The sequence below is a fragment of the Wyeomyia smithii genome, chromosome 2 (assembly GCF_029784165.1).
Source record: "Wyeomyia smithii strain HCP4-BCI-WySm-NY-G18 chromosome 2, ASM2978416v1, whole genome shotgun sequence".
NCBI classification, from domain to species: domain Eukaryota; kingdom Metazoa; phylum Arthropoda; class Insecta; order Diptera; family Culicidae; genus Wyeomyia; species Wyeomyia smithii.
In genome coordinates, this window is record NC_073695.1 from 111,945,856 (window position 1) to 111,961,018 (window position 15,163).

General features: G+C 38.0%; 1 protein-coding gene across 4 annotated transcripts in view; it reads right to left on the reverse strand.

The window, feature by feature from the left end:
- The window catches only part of LOC129722847 (uncharacterized), a 148,082-nt gene that overhangs the window by 128,315 nt on the left and 4,604 nt on the right, over nucleotides 1-15,163 (reverse strand). The window contains exon 1 of one of the 4 annotated variants that reach the window (XM_055676643.1): nucleotides 10,172-10,270. The exons of the other annotated variants lie outside the window; for them this stretch is intronic. The gene's annotated coding sequence lies outside the window, so the exon portion shown is untranslated. Of the gene's footprint in view, nucleotides 1-10,171; nucleotides 10,271-15,163 lie in introns of those variants that run through there. 4 annotated transcript variants of the gene reach the window in all.

Genomic DNA, 15,163 nt, shown 5'->3' on the forward strand with positions numbered 1-15,163 from the left:
TCCAGTGCTTTGATACTCTATCCAACCTATGTGCAGTCTTCAGCAAAGTTTCTCAGTGTAATAAGAACTTCAACTTGACGCTCAGTTTAGTTCGCGATTTGGCCGCAGAGATGGCGCTTCGACACCTTCTACTTCACATATTATGTATTTTTTTCAAATTTTGTGTAATATTTTCAGTTAAGTACTTCAAAAACTTCTGTACTCGGAAGAAAACGACGTAATCTATCGACGCCCCTTATTCAATTTCTATCGAGAAAAAAATTGTAAGAAACTAATTCGAGTGAACTCATAAAATTTCCACAATAAAACGTGAAATTCAGACAAAATTTATAAAAACTCGTAGATCTCTGAAACTTGAAGAGTTAGAAATTTTGTATATTCTGTAAAGTTTCATGGAATTTAGAGATCTACAACTTTGTCGAATACCGCAAAGCTCTAGCGCGTAAGAGAAAGAAGTTAGCTTCGCAACGCCACCTTTGCGGCTAAATTCCGAATTAATTCAAATATGCAAAATGAATCCCTAACTATACCAAGAAACTTTGTAGAAGGTCGGAAACCGATTGGTCAAACCCTGAGAGCGCTATTAATGTCGTTCCGCTAGATTCCATTTCTGGCCCAGTGTGCAATGTATGTAGCTTTACGAGGATACGAAAAATGCACGAGAACAGAAGGTGTAATTAAGACTTAGTATAGTTAGAGGCGTGTGAAGAGACACGCACTCTGAGTTACTAAAATAATTTCCACAAGGCAGTAGGTGTGGTTGATCGTGGCGTGCTAGGAACGGGACACAATAGTAAAGGGTGGTTCGGTATTGGTCTTAGGAGAAATTATGTTCCTAGTGATATAATTGGCGAAAACATCATGCCTGACATCGGATATTGCAGGTTCGAGTCCCATTTGGATAAGAAACAGTTTTTCTAAGTCTAAGTTACACTTTCTGTTCTCGTTTATTTTTCAACTTCAATTTACCCTATTATTTTTATCGTGTATCAACAAAACTTGAACATCCCTCATTTTAAACATTTTCCGGCCGAGCCCACAAAATTGTGTAGGTAAAAATGACGGATAAAAAACCTAAATCGAAGCAATTCGTATATAAAATACTTGCTTGCTCCGGTTTTTTATTTTTCGTAGCAGCTGCGATGTTGACACTAGCGCTGTAAACAATAAATCCATGAATCAAAAAGTGAAAGAGGTGTTTAAGTCACCTTCTACCTACGCAATTATATGGGCCCGGTTGGAAAGGGGTATAGTATCATGCCTTATGTTAGATTTTGAAATTACTCTTCAGTTGTGAAAATGGCGTCGGAGCAAGACAAGCAACGCATCAAAATTTTGCTCGCACATCGCGAAAATCCGAACTACTCGCACACCAAGCCAAATCAACCGTCACCAACATAATAAAAATGTTCGGAGATCGTTTGTCGACTGCCAGGCAGACAGGATCGGACGAAAATCGAAATCCGAAGCCCGTAAAAACGACGAAAAGAGTGGCCAGCAGTTTCAAGCGGTTTTCACAACCTTTCCGTACGAGATGCCACAAGTAACAACAACTGTGAATCGAGCGAGCCAGTGGTGACTCCAAATCGTGACGATAAGCAAAACAAGTCGGCCAGACAACGATAACGAAAGCTGTACGTGAAGATGCTGACGAAGTTTGTTTGCGTGATACAGGGTGATAAAACTTATGCCTAGGAAAACCTCAAACAGCTTTCGGACAGGAATATTATATGAAACTGTAAGAGGAAAGCTGGCAGAGATTTTCAAACACATTAAGCTGTCGAAGTTTGCAAAGAAATATCTCTCGTGGTAGGACATCTGTTCCTGTGTTTTGAACAGCTACAGTTTCATCGCAAAAGGTGCCGACAACCTGGAAATTTATGTGCAGGAGTGCTGGAAAAAATATCTGTTGCCTTTCCTCGAAAAACACAGTTGTTCCGTTCTGTTTTGGCCGGATTTGGCATCTTGCCATTACGGAATAAAGGGTAAGAAGTGCTATGCCGTGAACAACGTCCTGGTGGTGCCAAAAGGACACAGTGCTCCACCCTATAGAAAAATACTGGACTATTGTCAAGCGGAACCTCAAAAAGACACGGAAGACAGTCGTCAACGAGATGCAGTTCATGGCTCACTGACGTTCTGCGGTTAACCAAGAAGGCTGTACAAAACTTGTTGGAAGTAGTCAAGAGATAGAAAGCTTGAGTCAATATTTTTTCTTTTATTTGTTTGGCCAATTTCTGACCGCAACACCCTTTAGTCGAAGTGTGTTAGGAACAGGGTGCAACAGTAGAGGGTGATGTGGCAGATGAAAAAAGATAACAAGGCTAATGAACACGGAAATAGCAGGCCTGTCAGCATTTGGTTGCTTTGTCCGATTTAACATAACTAAAAACTTGGATTTTTTTCTACGGCTGTCAAAAAAGATACTTTCATTATGAACGAAAGAAAAAATATAACATTTGAGATGGACCCGTTGCCGGCCTTCCAAAGAAGCTCTTGTGATACCGGAACAAGGGCATTGTACGGCCTTCACGTCGACTTTTCGAATGAATCTCTTAATTCTACCAATCAACTGTTGGCGGTTCGTTGGTCTCCAGTTGTTTTTGCACCAAGGGAACTTAAAATCCCGAAAAAATTTCGACTAGATGACACGGAAGTATATTCATTGGAATCATAATTTTGCTCAAACATTCGTTCTGGTATACACCTTGATTGATAGCCAAGCCACTTGAATCATGATTTAGACGAAAAGGAAAAAGTCTTCTTCTGTCCACTATTCAGTTCGGGCTTTTACAACCTTCCTGGTGGACTATTGTCGAAATTTGTATAAATCGCAGGAATTTGTATACAGTCGAAACCGGAAGATTTTCGCTTTCAAAATTGTTTACCGTGAACTTTTTGCCAAAACAGCACTGTAGTTCATAGCGAACTACAGAACAACAGAACAACAGAACTGAACATGAATAAACAAAACGACGAACGTACCTCCTCAATTGTTCAACTACACAAAACACCAGGCTACATCACCATGAGACCTTGGAGATTGCAGGTCTGGATGAGGTATAATTTTCTCGAAGTCTATCACGTCTTCAGTATTCATTCATATTTCGCATTCTGGTGAATACTTTACAAATAATTAAAAAACCGTCAAAGCAATAGTGTAATTTTAAGCAACATGAGGAAACGATTCTAAAACGACCATTCTTATTTTTTTTTTATTCTCGCTTATTTTCCGTCGGTCTAGTTCCGCCACTGTTGTGGCCAATCACCGACGCCCAGGGAGGCGACTCCACACCCAGGACCCTAACTCACGACCCGTTTATTAACGGACCGGCGCCAACGGCTTTACTTCCTCATGCGATGGAAGGCGTGATCCCAGAGATTTTTTGCCTCAGAAAATCTCCCGGTGTCGGCTAGGATTGAATCTAGACCAGTTGGGTTGATTGTGAGTGGATCACGCCACCTCACAACCATCGACACCTATGTCGGCGGTGGGATTCGAACCCAGGCGGAGACGTTACCAACCACACTAGGCCCCCGCTCAACCATTTTTAATTTGAAAGATATTAAAATTAGCACATTTTTGTTGGAACTTCTAGAATTTATATGGGCAGTTGTCCACGAGAAGGGGCGGGAGTCAAAATTGCTAAAAAACTGTCCACATGGAATGTGGATGGCCCCTTACATATTGCAGCACGGAATTCCCAACCGATTGCTGCAAGAATGAAAAAAATCCGTTGGAAACTGACTGAGTTATAGACATTTGAAATTGGACAACTTTCGTGACGTTCTCGATTTATAGATTTCCATTTCACACCCCTATTGTGCAACTTACTTTGAGACGTACTTCTACATATACTTATATACTTCTTTTACATCAGAAGAGCGTGCTAAGTTTATTTAGAAGGTCTGTTCAGCCCTTTGGCTTCGCCGATGATATTGACATTGTAGCACGAACCTTTGGGAAGATGACGTACATCAGACTGAAGGCTGAAGCCGGACGAATTGGACTGGCCATAAACGCATCGAAGACTAAGTACATGAGAGGAAGAGGTTCCAGAGAAGAAAGTGTGAACCTCCCACCACAAATTTATATTAGCGGTGATGAAATCGAGGTGGTAGACGAATTTGTGTACCTGTGCTTGCTGGTGACTGCTGACAACGACACCAGCAGAGAAATTCGTCGACGTCTCATGGCAAGAAATCGTACCAACTTTGGACTCCGGAGGACGCTCCGGTCGAATAAAATCCGCCGCCGCACGAAGTTACCCATCTACAAAACACTGATAAGACCGGTGGTTCCCTACGGCCACGAAACCTGGACCATGCTCGTGGAGGACCAACGCGCCCTTGGAGTTTTCGAACGGAAGATTTTGCGTACCTGTTGGTAGTGCAGATGGAAGATGGATTATGGCGGAGGCGGATGAACCACGAGTTGCATCAGCTGCTGGGAGAACCACTCATCCCGAAAATCGGGAGACTACGGTGGGCTGGGCGACATGCTAGGATGTCGGACGACAAGCCGGTGAAAATGGTTCTTGATAACAACCCGACTGGAATGAGGCGACGAGGCGCGCAGCGAGCAATGTGGCTCGATCAAGTGGAAGACGACCTCCAGGGCCTCCGCAGACGACAAGGCTGGCGATCTGCAGCCAAAGACCGAAAAAATAGACCGAAAAAATAGACCGAAAAAATAGAATTGAAAGGAGACGACTTCTTCGCACAGCAAGGGATACTTCGGCCGAGAGCTGACTGGTAAGGTACGTAAGGCGTGCTAAATTTTATCCAAATCGAAGAAGGACTGACATGTTTTCTTGGGTGACGCAGAGTTGAAAACAAAATTTAGGTATATCCAATCTATCGAAAATCTGCCAAATCCTCTATTCAAAAACCTGAACGCAGACGAACTTACACAAATATTTTACGTACAATCCTTACCTCCACGAAGCTAAAACACTCTAAGCAAAACTGTCATCTAAATCGTTAGTCGATTCCGTAAACTGATCTGCACAATCATAAAATCAACTACCGATTAAATATTCCAGTTGATCGTTGAATTTCTAGTGCTTCAATGGGTCTTTCATCTCAACAAAGCAAGGTACGTGTATATGCGAAATGCATTACGTAATGCTCTGGCAAGCTGCAGCGATTACTACTGCAGAATGTCGCGTGTGGGTGTTCGGTACCATATTAAGTGCGGCAACGACAAACGACAGCATTAAGCTCAACTGCCACTGACATGGCTTCTGCACTTTCTCCCTGGCAGCAGACTTCAGCTAAACTAGATTACTTCAAGCGAACAATTCTTCATTAGCGTCTGGTTCAGGCGATAGGGTAACGGGGGTATTTTGGCCAGCTTTGGGAAGTGTTCGCACAGTTCATTAAAAACAAACACAATTTTTCAACATAAATACCTACTCTATTATACCATTGTTAAAACCTAAGTGTCTATTTTAATATACACCGTTCAACAATGCAATATATTGAAAACTATTCTAGAAATATCAAAATTTCTACGAAGTACTAAAAACATATTTTGGTCCACCAAATTTTTACTTCGGCCCACCTTTATATCTACAGACATCTATGGAAATAGTTTGGACTAATTATATTTAAGATCATCATCGATATTTTTAGAGCAAAAATAGTGGGTTTGAGGAGAACATTCTTCTGCCGTGATTTTTTGTGAATTTTAGGCATCTAAAAATGAAATGATTTGGCTTATAGCGGTTTGACAGGCATTCTCACCTAATTTCATATCGTTAATTGTGATAAATGAGGAAGTAATTACCTGTAAATTGTCACAAGCTGTTTCTTTGTTCACGTGCAACGGCCGAACGGGAATCAAGGGAGTTGACAAAACTTGGCATGGCCAAAATATGTTTGCTTCAGAAAGAGGCAAACATATTTCGGCCAATGGTTAAACCACTTTTTCAACTTTTTCCAACATGTTAGAGTATACAAACTGTTTCTATGACATATTATTGATGTTACTAATTGATGTTAATAATTGTTTCAGAAGCATACATATTTGTTACAATAGCTCCCGGACGTTGACTTGTATATTATCACTTCCTCTTGACTTTGGGTTGACTCAGCCATGACTTTGAATATGTATGAACTAATTCCAAAATAACACTATCTAGAGCCAGTTTTTCGCCGAAAATTATAGTGTAGTATGATTCTTAGGTGTGTTATTAAATGTTGCATGCATAGTTTTCTAATATTCATTGAATTTATCAGATAAAATGCGTAAAATGTTACCGGGTGGGCCAAAATATGCATATGGGCCAAAATACCCCCGTTACCCTACCCTTCAGCAGCCGGCATTATTCGATACTAAATATGGTCATTTTCCGCTGCTAGCTTGAAGATCCAATTACAAACAATGGAGAGTGTGGAACTGTGCACAAAACCGTGATGAAAAACATAAGATGTAGGGGAAATACCTACTTATGATCAGAGGAACAACAATGCGTTTGTAGTTTTGTAACGCAACATTGCAGCTTAAAATGCAAACAAATGCAGATCGCTAGTGGCCAGCGCATCTCCGGTGCATAGTTTACTATTGAACCATGAAACGGTAGTCTGCTACCGTTCTATGAGGGTGAATTGAAAAAAAAATCAGAACATTAAGACGTGTCATGAGATGCTCTAACCGGCAGTAGGCCAACGACGCTGATGTTGATAAATATCGCGCAATGCATCAGAAGCTACTCTTAACCACCTGTAACAGCAGACTGCTACCTACGGTCAGCGTATCTTCACAATTGTTTCCATGACAATCCTTTGACTGAAGATGAGCTACAGAGTGGCTTGCACAGCCATCCACAATTATTGCGATAGGGTGACTCTTTCATTCATTCTTCCGTAATTGTTCAAAATAACTGCAACTTTGAACTTCGCTTAGATTAGATCTAATATCCGATGAAAATTGCATATTTGAACACATGAGAATATTTTCACTTTAGAACGGAATATGCTGCAGATGTAGGGTAACTCTACAGATGATTTTTAAACCCACGTCACCAGCAACACGCCGATGTTTCGCACGTGGTACACCTTATAGTGAGAAAGATTATGCAATATTTTCAAGACCTGTGAGCCGTAAAATCTCCCATATACTCCACACAGGCAGACTGCCCATACGTATAGTGCACACAATAATAGACTAGCGGTGTGCACGAATTGACGGCTGCACTTGAAGGTAAGTCGGCTGATATACCTTGCCTACATAGCTAAAAGAGTTGCTAACGAAATCCGAACTTGAAGGGGTAGCGGAAGCACACCCGAGACGGGATCAGTGAGGTGGGCCAGCAGCAACAAGTAAACCTTTCTTGCCCTCCCCGATGGGCATCAGCCGTCAGCGTTAGGCGGCTGCATTGCAGCAAGATGCGCAAATTGAGGAATTAGTATTCAATGGTAATCAAACGATTATTCGTTACGATGGCATTTTCTAGCAGACGATATGCACCGCACTATTCGATTTAAATCTTGTTGGCAAAGAACTAATCTGCCAGACGTTAAAAATAGTTTCAATATATTATAAAAATACTTTACAAGAAGAATGAGCTTTTAACTTACTAACAAATTTTTAGACCAGCTTTTTTTTCTTTTTCTTCTTTTTGAACTGTTGTTTGACAAAGGTTTCTGAATGAAGCATTGAAAAGGATTTTGAAGTGTTTCCACGTCAGAATTTCCAACATACGCTATTAATTATAACCTTGATATCCAAATAAATTGAAATTCATGAAATTTTCATAAATCCAGAAAAAATGAAAAATATACGATTAAGTGCCAGGCGTGTGACCTTGATTGAAAAAAATATAGAAATTCTATTCTCTGTCAAAATTCATCCCAACATGTTCTCTTACACGCAATATATACTTTAAGCATAATGCAGTGGTTATCCATCAAATACAAAAACTAGCTATGAAGCAAATTTTACAATTTTTCCAATTCTTCCAATAATACCCAGATTAACAATCGCTTTGACGAAGATTCCTTTTCTTATTGAAAATCTGTCATCATAAGCAAAAAACCTTTGAAATCAACCATCAAACCAATGTTTCCAGCGGTTTGGAAGCACTTTTCTACAGATTCATTGTTTAATTAGCAAACACGTACTTCCATTACGGTTTATTGATTTTTCTTCAATTTATTCGAACGATTGACAAGCGGTGTTGTCTAAGGTTTAACTTAAAGATTTAAGCTAGTACAAATTATTGGTTTTGTACCATCACGCTTCTGTACCGAAAAAAGTAGCTTGTCCACCAAATCCACCAAATATTAGCATTAATTCGAGAAGCACGCAGGTTAAAATGAAAATTTCCCAGGTTCAATGGTAAAGAATATAATTTCCGATGAGATGCTTAGAAACCGACAATAGTGACCTTGCGGTTAATACCGTTATTCATTGAAAGGTCAGCATTGTCGGCCATCGGCTGTAACTGGATAAAAATGCAGTCCAATTTGGATTACCATAATGAGGTTTTGTAGCTTTGGTTGGCATTCATAAAAATGAAACAAAAAGTATATCGTGACTTTAAACATCAATACTGTTAGTTTAAGAGGCGAAATATGAGAAATGTATCATTTCAAAACCATAAAAACAAAAACCCACCCACATAACAACACAATAATTGCACCACATTAAACAGCATAATTCACGCACGTTTCTCAAGCCGTTAGCAGCGAAACGAGAGCGGCAATCGAAAAAATCCGTTTCTTGATCGCCGATTGCAAAAAAACGATTGATTGTTCTGAAAGCAATTTTCCATGGCTTTATTCTAGCAGTAAATAATTGAAACGAAGTTTGTACACTTCACATAATGTATCACTAATTTAACAATTAGCATGCATACATATGTTGCTCTACTGACCCATTTCTGCGAGAAATGTGTAACAGTTTGCAGTTGTGAGTAAGTGGCAAGTCCAGCACTAGTTCAAAAGGTGCTGAAGGAACTGTAAATGAAAAGAATGATATATTATAAATCAGAAAAAAAAACTATTAGACGTACTGAATGGGTTAGCTATTCGTGCTCTATAAATACCTACTGTTAAAAATATAAAATAATTTGAGTCTCGTGTAATTACGAAAACTCAAATTTTATCGAGCACATGCCTCGACCTTGAATATCCGTTAAACTCAAAATTACTCAAGATGTTTTGATTCTTCAGAACTAGAGCTACGAAGATAATTACATATGAAAATTCGTTGAAAAAAGCACGTTGAATTTGTTTCATAGTAAATTTCTCAGAGCAATCGGAAAAAATATGCAGAATAAAATCAATATTATTTAATTATAATTTATCATTTGTTATTTAATTTATCATTTCTAATGATAGTGTTTGCAGTAACTGAAGAAGATTGTACCTTCATCAACAGTTATAATGAGTTCTTTGTTAATACTGAACATGGGAAAAATCTAAGAAGATAAAATTCGAGAAATGGAATAGAAAATTACTTTCATAGAAAATTCTGTTGTTTTTCATGAAATTCTTATATCTCCTGCAATTTTGATAGGATTTGTAATATGAAAGTAATGTGTGATAGTTGATTTTACAATACATTTTTTAACTCCGTATGAGAAAAAAGTTAAAGGGTATGTGCTTGAGTGCACAAACGTAGGCTTGACGTGGGACTATTGTGGGTGTAAGGATTTAATTCTGCCATAGCCATAGTATATAACACACACCAAACGTACAAATACCAAACACAACAATCCATGAACACTTCACAAAAAAAACACATACACCTGTCATAAACCATAGCATACAAACTAATAGGAAAAATAATTAACTTGTTGCCTATAAAAGTATTCTGTCATGAACAAATTTACCTCGGATGAATGCATTTTCGCACACACATACACGTTATACACACACACGTTATATACACACACTACTCACAAGCACACGCTCCTCAGACACACCCACGCTACTTACACACGCTACTTACACACGTACACATACACACACACACCACTTACATACACACGCCACTCACATACACACGCCACTTACACACACACATACACACGCTAACGCTACTCACACACACATATACACGCTAACACTACTTACACACACACATACACACGCTAAGGCTACTCACATATACACGCTAACGCTACTCAGACACACACACTTGGTATACGACACGCTGTACCTATACAAATTATTATCGGCAGCATCCAAACGGCTTCCAAGTCTTCCAATGGTCCCTTCCAACGGCTTCCAATGGTCCTCAGTGCCGATCACGTTCAGTTTCAGGCTCTTTCCTACAACGATATCTGAATTAGATTACCACTGGTGGGGTCCAACTCAGATCGAATGGAAGCCGAACTGTTCGCTTTGACGGTCGACCAGGGAATGAGCTTCTCTCAACACGAAATGTCCTTTTATAGTGTCACTCAGTGTGGGGAACTTGGGTGATTGGGAGAAGAACCAATCACGTGGAAGCATCTCTGCTTTCTTTTTTCGTCGTTTACGTCGGGTGATGAATGCGATGCCAATTGTCTGGCGTTGCTAGCCAATGACTGAATGCGTGAAATCATTTCGTCTATGTTTTTGAAGTCTGCGTAAGGGAAATATACCAATCGTATGAAAAATGTATGTGGATATTCGACCTTCAAACTTTCCCGCAATTTTCACGGAGTAAAAAGAAAATGGTAACTGAAATTATCATGTTATACAAATCTTGTATGTTTGAGCTTTCCAACGGTATATTAACTATTGAAATCGGAATAGTTGTTTGAGCGCTATTAGCATCTAAAATCTTCCATTCCGCCAACCAAATACGTTACATGTTCAATCTAGTTTTCCCAGAATGTACCTTAGTATAGTGAAGAAAGACGTTGTCCCACGTCAAAATCTTATTTTAATCAAAAAATTAAAATTTTGTTTTATATGCAATTGAACTGAAAATGTTCTGTTATATTAAAATATTTTTTCCGTTTTCACTGGGTTTATCAAGTTAACTAAAGAAAATAACTCAAGTTCATTCCACTAGTTTTTTCCCTCAAAACAAATATTTAACAGGGAACTTATTTCTAACTAACTCAAAATCCTTATAAACCTCCGCCACTTAAGTTGATATCAGATACACTTACAATTAGATTGTTTCCTCACATACAAATTTTCGACAAGAGACTACGTCTTACTTTAGTAGAGTGGTATGCTGTGCCCTCTTAAAATGCATATTATGTTACTAAAACTGAATGAACTTTAAACGCCAGTTTCTTGATCGAAAGGTTAAGGTTGCCCCTAAAATGTGGTTTAATAATTAGCATATTTGTTCAATAGTAAATTAATAAAAAAAATGGATTGAATATTAATCATTTCGGTTCAGTTTCGTAGCATTTAACCAATCACCAGCACGCTTCTACAGTGGGTCCACAAAGTATTCGTCTAAATTAAGATATCCCGAAAAAACTAGAGACTGGAGCTTGGCTTAATACTAAAAAAGGAAACCAATGGTAATTTCGGGTAGCAAATTAGTCAATATTATATATCGACTAATATATAATATATTATATTTACTCTTTGAAACTTATAAAAAAAAAACATAACAATAAATGAAACAAGAATGACAACTCATTATATTTCATCCTACGTGTGCCCAAAAAGTATTCGTCTACCTAAGAAATACCTAAGAAATAAAGAGTTCATACAAGAGTTAATTTTCCTTACCGACGAATAAGCCCTCTGGCAGTATCTAGCCGAATGATGTATTGACAGATTATAATATTTTGTTGTTTCAAAACAACTTGTTGTAATTGAGGTAAAGAGGCGAGTTCTGAAGAGACGAGTTCTGAAGAAATACCTGATTATACGCCTACATAATGAATGCAAGTCATTTTCCGAGATAGCGAGACTTGTAGCACAGACTAACAGACGTAACACTGGAACCTAGCTCCATCGCCACAAAAAACGATCATTTCAAATTTCCAATCGAGTAACAATCATCACGCGATAACGCCGTCTGGGGCGCTGTCATGCAGTCTCATACATATTTTGTGGTTCCCCATTTGACACATGCAGTAACGCTGGCGCTGATGTCGAAATACATGACGAAGCGCGTACACGACAGCAGATGGTGCTAGTGTTACTAACGTAAAGTACTGGAATCATCCGAACGATGAATTTATTGAAAATTTGTTCGAAGTGTTATGTCTGTTAGTCTGTGCTTGTAGGTAGGCCTAGATCAACCATTCAACAAAACAAACAACAGAGCGGTCGTCCTCGATCGTTAACTGACCCAAGTAACACACGTTGTTATAGAACAGTTAAGATAACTCCTCCAACACAACCTTCGGTTATAGATTTCAGTTGACATTACCTTTTCCATGACATCTCCATCACCAGAAAAGCGCAAAAATCGAAGGCTGCTAGAACAAGTACTGGTGCTATATGAAGTATTATATAACTTCATGAAAGCAAGCCAACTTGCTAGACTGAAGCTGCAAAATACATCTCGAGTACCAATGCGGTAAAAAAACATGGAAAACAAGTTATTTTCAAGTTGTAATTACTAACTAATAAAAACATCGTTGACGCAAGCATAAAACTTCAATATAGAAATATTGTAGAACAAAGCTGCTTTATATTAGGAACTACAAAGGAAAAAAATAGTGATTATGGCGTATCGAATATTCACCAAAAATAAACAATAATATGAGACCAACTATTTGACGCTTTTAATACAAAGTTCTACGTGCGCGTAAAATTTTATGGTGAAACATTGCATTTTACTTCTGAGAAAATCATGCGCCATTCATTGGATACGGTTTTCTGTTTGTAAATCAATGGAAAAAGATTCATTTAATTGCGAAGAGTCTGAATTTAGCCCAACACCGCATGAGCTTAGTTCGTAAACAACTATCTTTCTTACTTTCCTAGTAAATCGCAATGTCGTTTTTTTTTCCTGGGTTGATCTGCACTGGCCTAGTGGAATAAAAAAACTCGCGCATTCGTGGGTCAGAATTCGCCACACCAGCGCGCATGCGCAAATGTGTTGCTATGACAACATTTACCCAGCGCATGCGCAAATGTATTGTTACGCGCAGTGCAGCTAGATCTAAAATTGTGTTCGTCAGCCGCACTTTAAATTAATTATAAATTGCTGATAAAAACAATGTTCAACCTTTCAAAATGAATTGTTTCTGTCACTTGAGTATTAAAATTGTTTTCGTATAGTTTTAACGTTATCTAGACATAAAATATAACAAAATTAGAAAACGTTGTTAGATATACATTAACAAAAATTAGCGTGACATTGGTTGCACTGCAGGCGTTTTGTTTACATTTTCATGGCGCATTTCGATCCAACTCAAATATTTTGAATAAAATCGTTTAAATAATTTTAATAACAATATGATCAAGTTATTGGCTGCTGAATACTAAGACCAACCGAAGGAAAAGCACTTCACAGGTACGTAAATTATTATTGTGCGTGTAATATTGAACTGGCGCGGCTGCCTCGGCTGGACATTTTTACACAGTTGTTATGATAGGGAAAACATCTGGAAGACATCTTGAAGACAAGTGCTATTTATGCCAGTTTTTGTTTGCTGAAATCATGTTATTGAAAAACATCTCCAAAACCAGAAAAACGAGCTTGTTCTCGAAGTGTGGTTGAATTACTGATGAAGAACAACTTCTCGCAAATGTTTTATTTTAAGTTGATTTCTGTACTGTTTTGATAACATCATGAACACAACTTAAAGACAAGCAAAGGTAGTTTATATTTATTAATTTATGAAATACACTCATGATATAGAATATCTCCAGAGCAAGAAAATAACAACACAAGTTTTCGAATGCGCTTATAGTACTCTTATATGACTACTGTCATTGAGAATTATTTTCTAACATGTTTTGTGTGTTACTTGGGGAGCAGGATGAACGGTTGATTGTGCGAGCAATAGAAAAAGATCCGAAAATAAGTGCGTTCAAGTACCGATGCCTTCAGAAGGTAAACTACCAAGAACTTGTTGATTCAAAATGACTCTCTGCATCTTTTAATTCATCAGAATACAAATATTTTGAAAAATGTTTGAATTAGAATTTTTATAAAAAAATTAATCTACCATATTTTTATTTTTCATTACTCCATCCTGGCCTTTTTTAAAAATTGCGTATTAACGTCAAGTTTATTTAAAAAAAAAACAAAAAAAAAATACAACTCTTTTTTTTCTAAATTGAAATTTAATGTTTATTTTTAATTTTTTTTGTTCAAAAATTTTTTTTCTGTACTGTGTATATTTTTTTATGATGCATTTTTTATTCCCTACAACTCATTCTCAGACAGCTTTTCTATACAACCAACGATTTCTGGGCTACAATGCTTCGAATAAAACCTATGCCAAAAGGTATACGCCCTTTTAGAATGTAACTCATGGGTGTAAAAAATCTCTCCATCTGTGAAAAATGCTCAGTTTGCTAAGCCAAATACGTGTGCGAAGTTTCATTGAAATCAAAAATGGTCGATTGAATTTTCGGTTATTTCCAGGTCATTTGAAATGATATTGCTCGCATATGTTATATGAAATGTCACCGTTGTTACCTATATTATTATGGTTTTTTGTAAAGTTTCAAAAAGTAAATTCAAACTAGTCTGCTACCCAAAATAACCGTTAGTTTACATTTCTAGTACATATCAAGCTCCAGTCTTGGCTTTTGAAAAAAAAAAAAATATATGTCTGGACGAATACTTTTTGGCCTCATAGCTGAGAACTGGACGATATATAGTGTAGAATCGCAAGAGCCATGTGCCATACAATGGTATGTACTTTCACTAAACAGATCCTGAACACTTGTGTTCTAATGGATAGGTGAGCTAAACTTTTGGTACTGTGAAAAAATTAATCAGAAAAGCAGCGACCAACCAATCACAAGCTCGCTTACTGTTCCTAATGGTTATTTTGGAGCTATTTTCCAAATAGCCCCGCCTTTATTTCAAGATCTCACAATTTGTCCCAGTTTCGCAATGCGAATGTATGAAAAATGAATCTCATTTCGTATTGGCATCCAGCGGAGCCGGAACAATAGAGCTCGAAGAGGCAATAATATAACACGTACCGAGACGTGTTGCGGCTTGAAAGGTAGATTTTTAAATTGTTCTCGTGTCGGATGGAAACAGATACCAAGAGTGCAACTT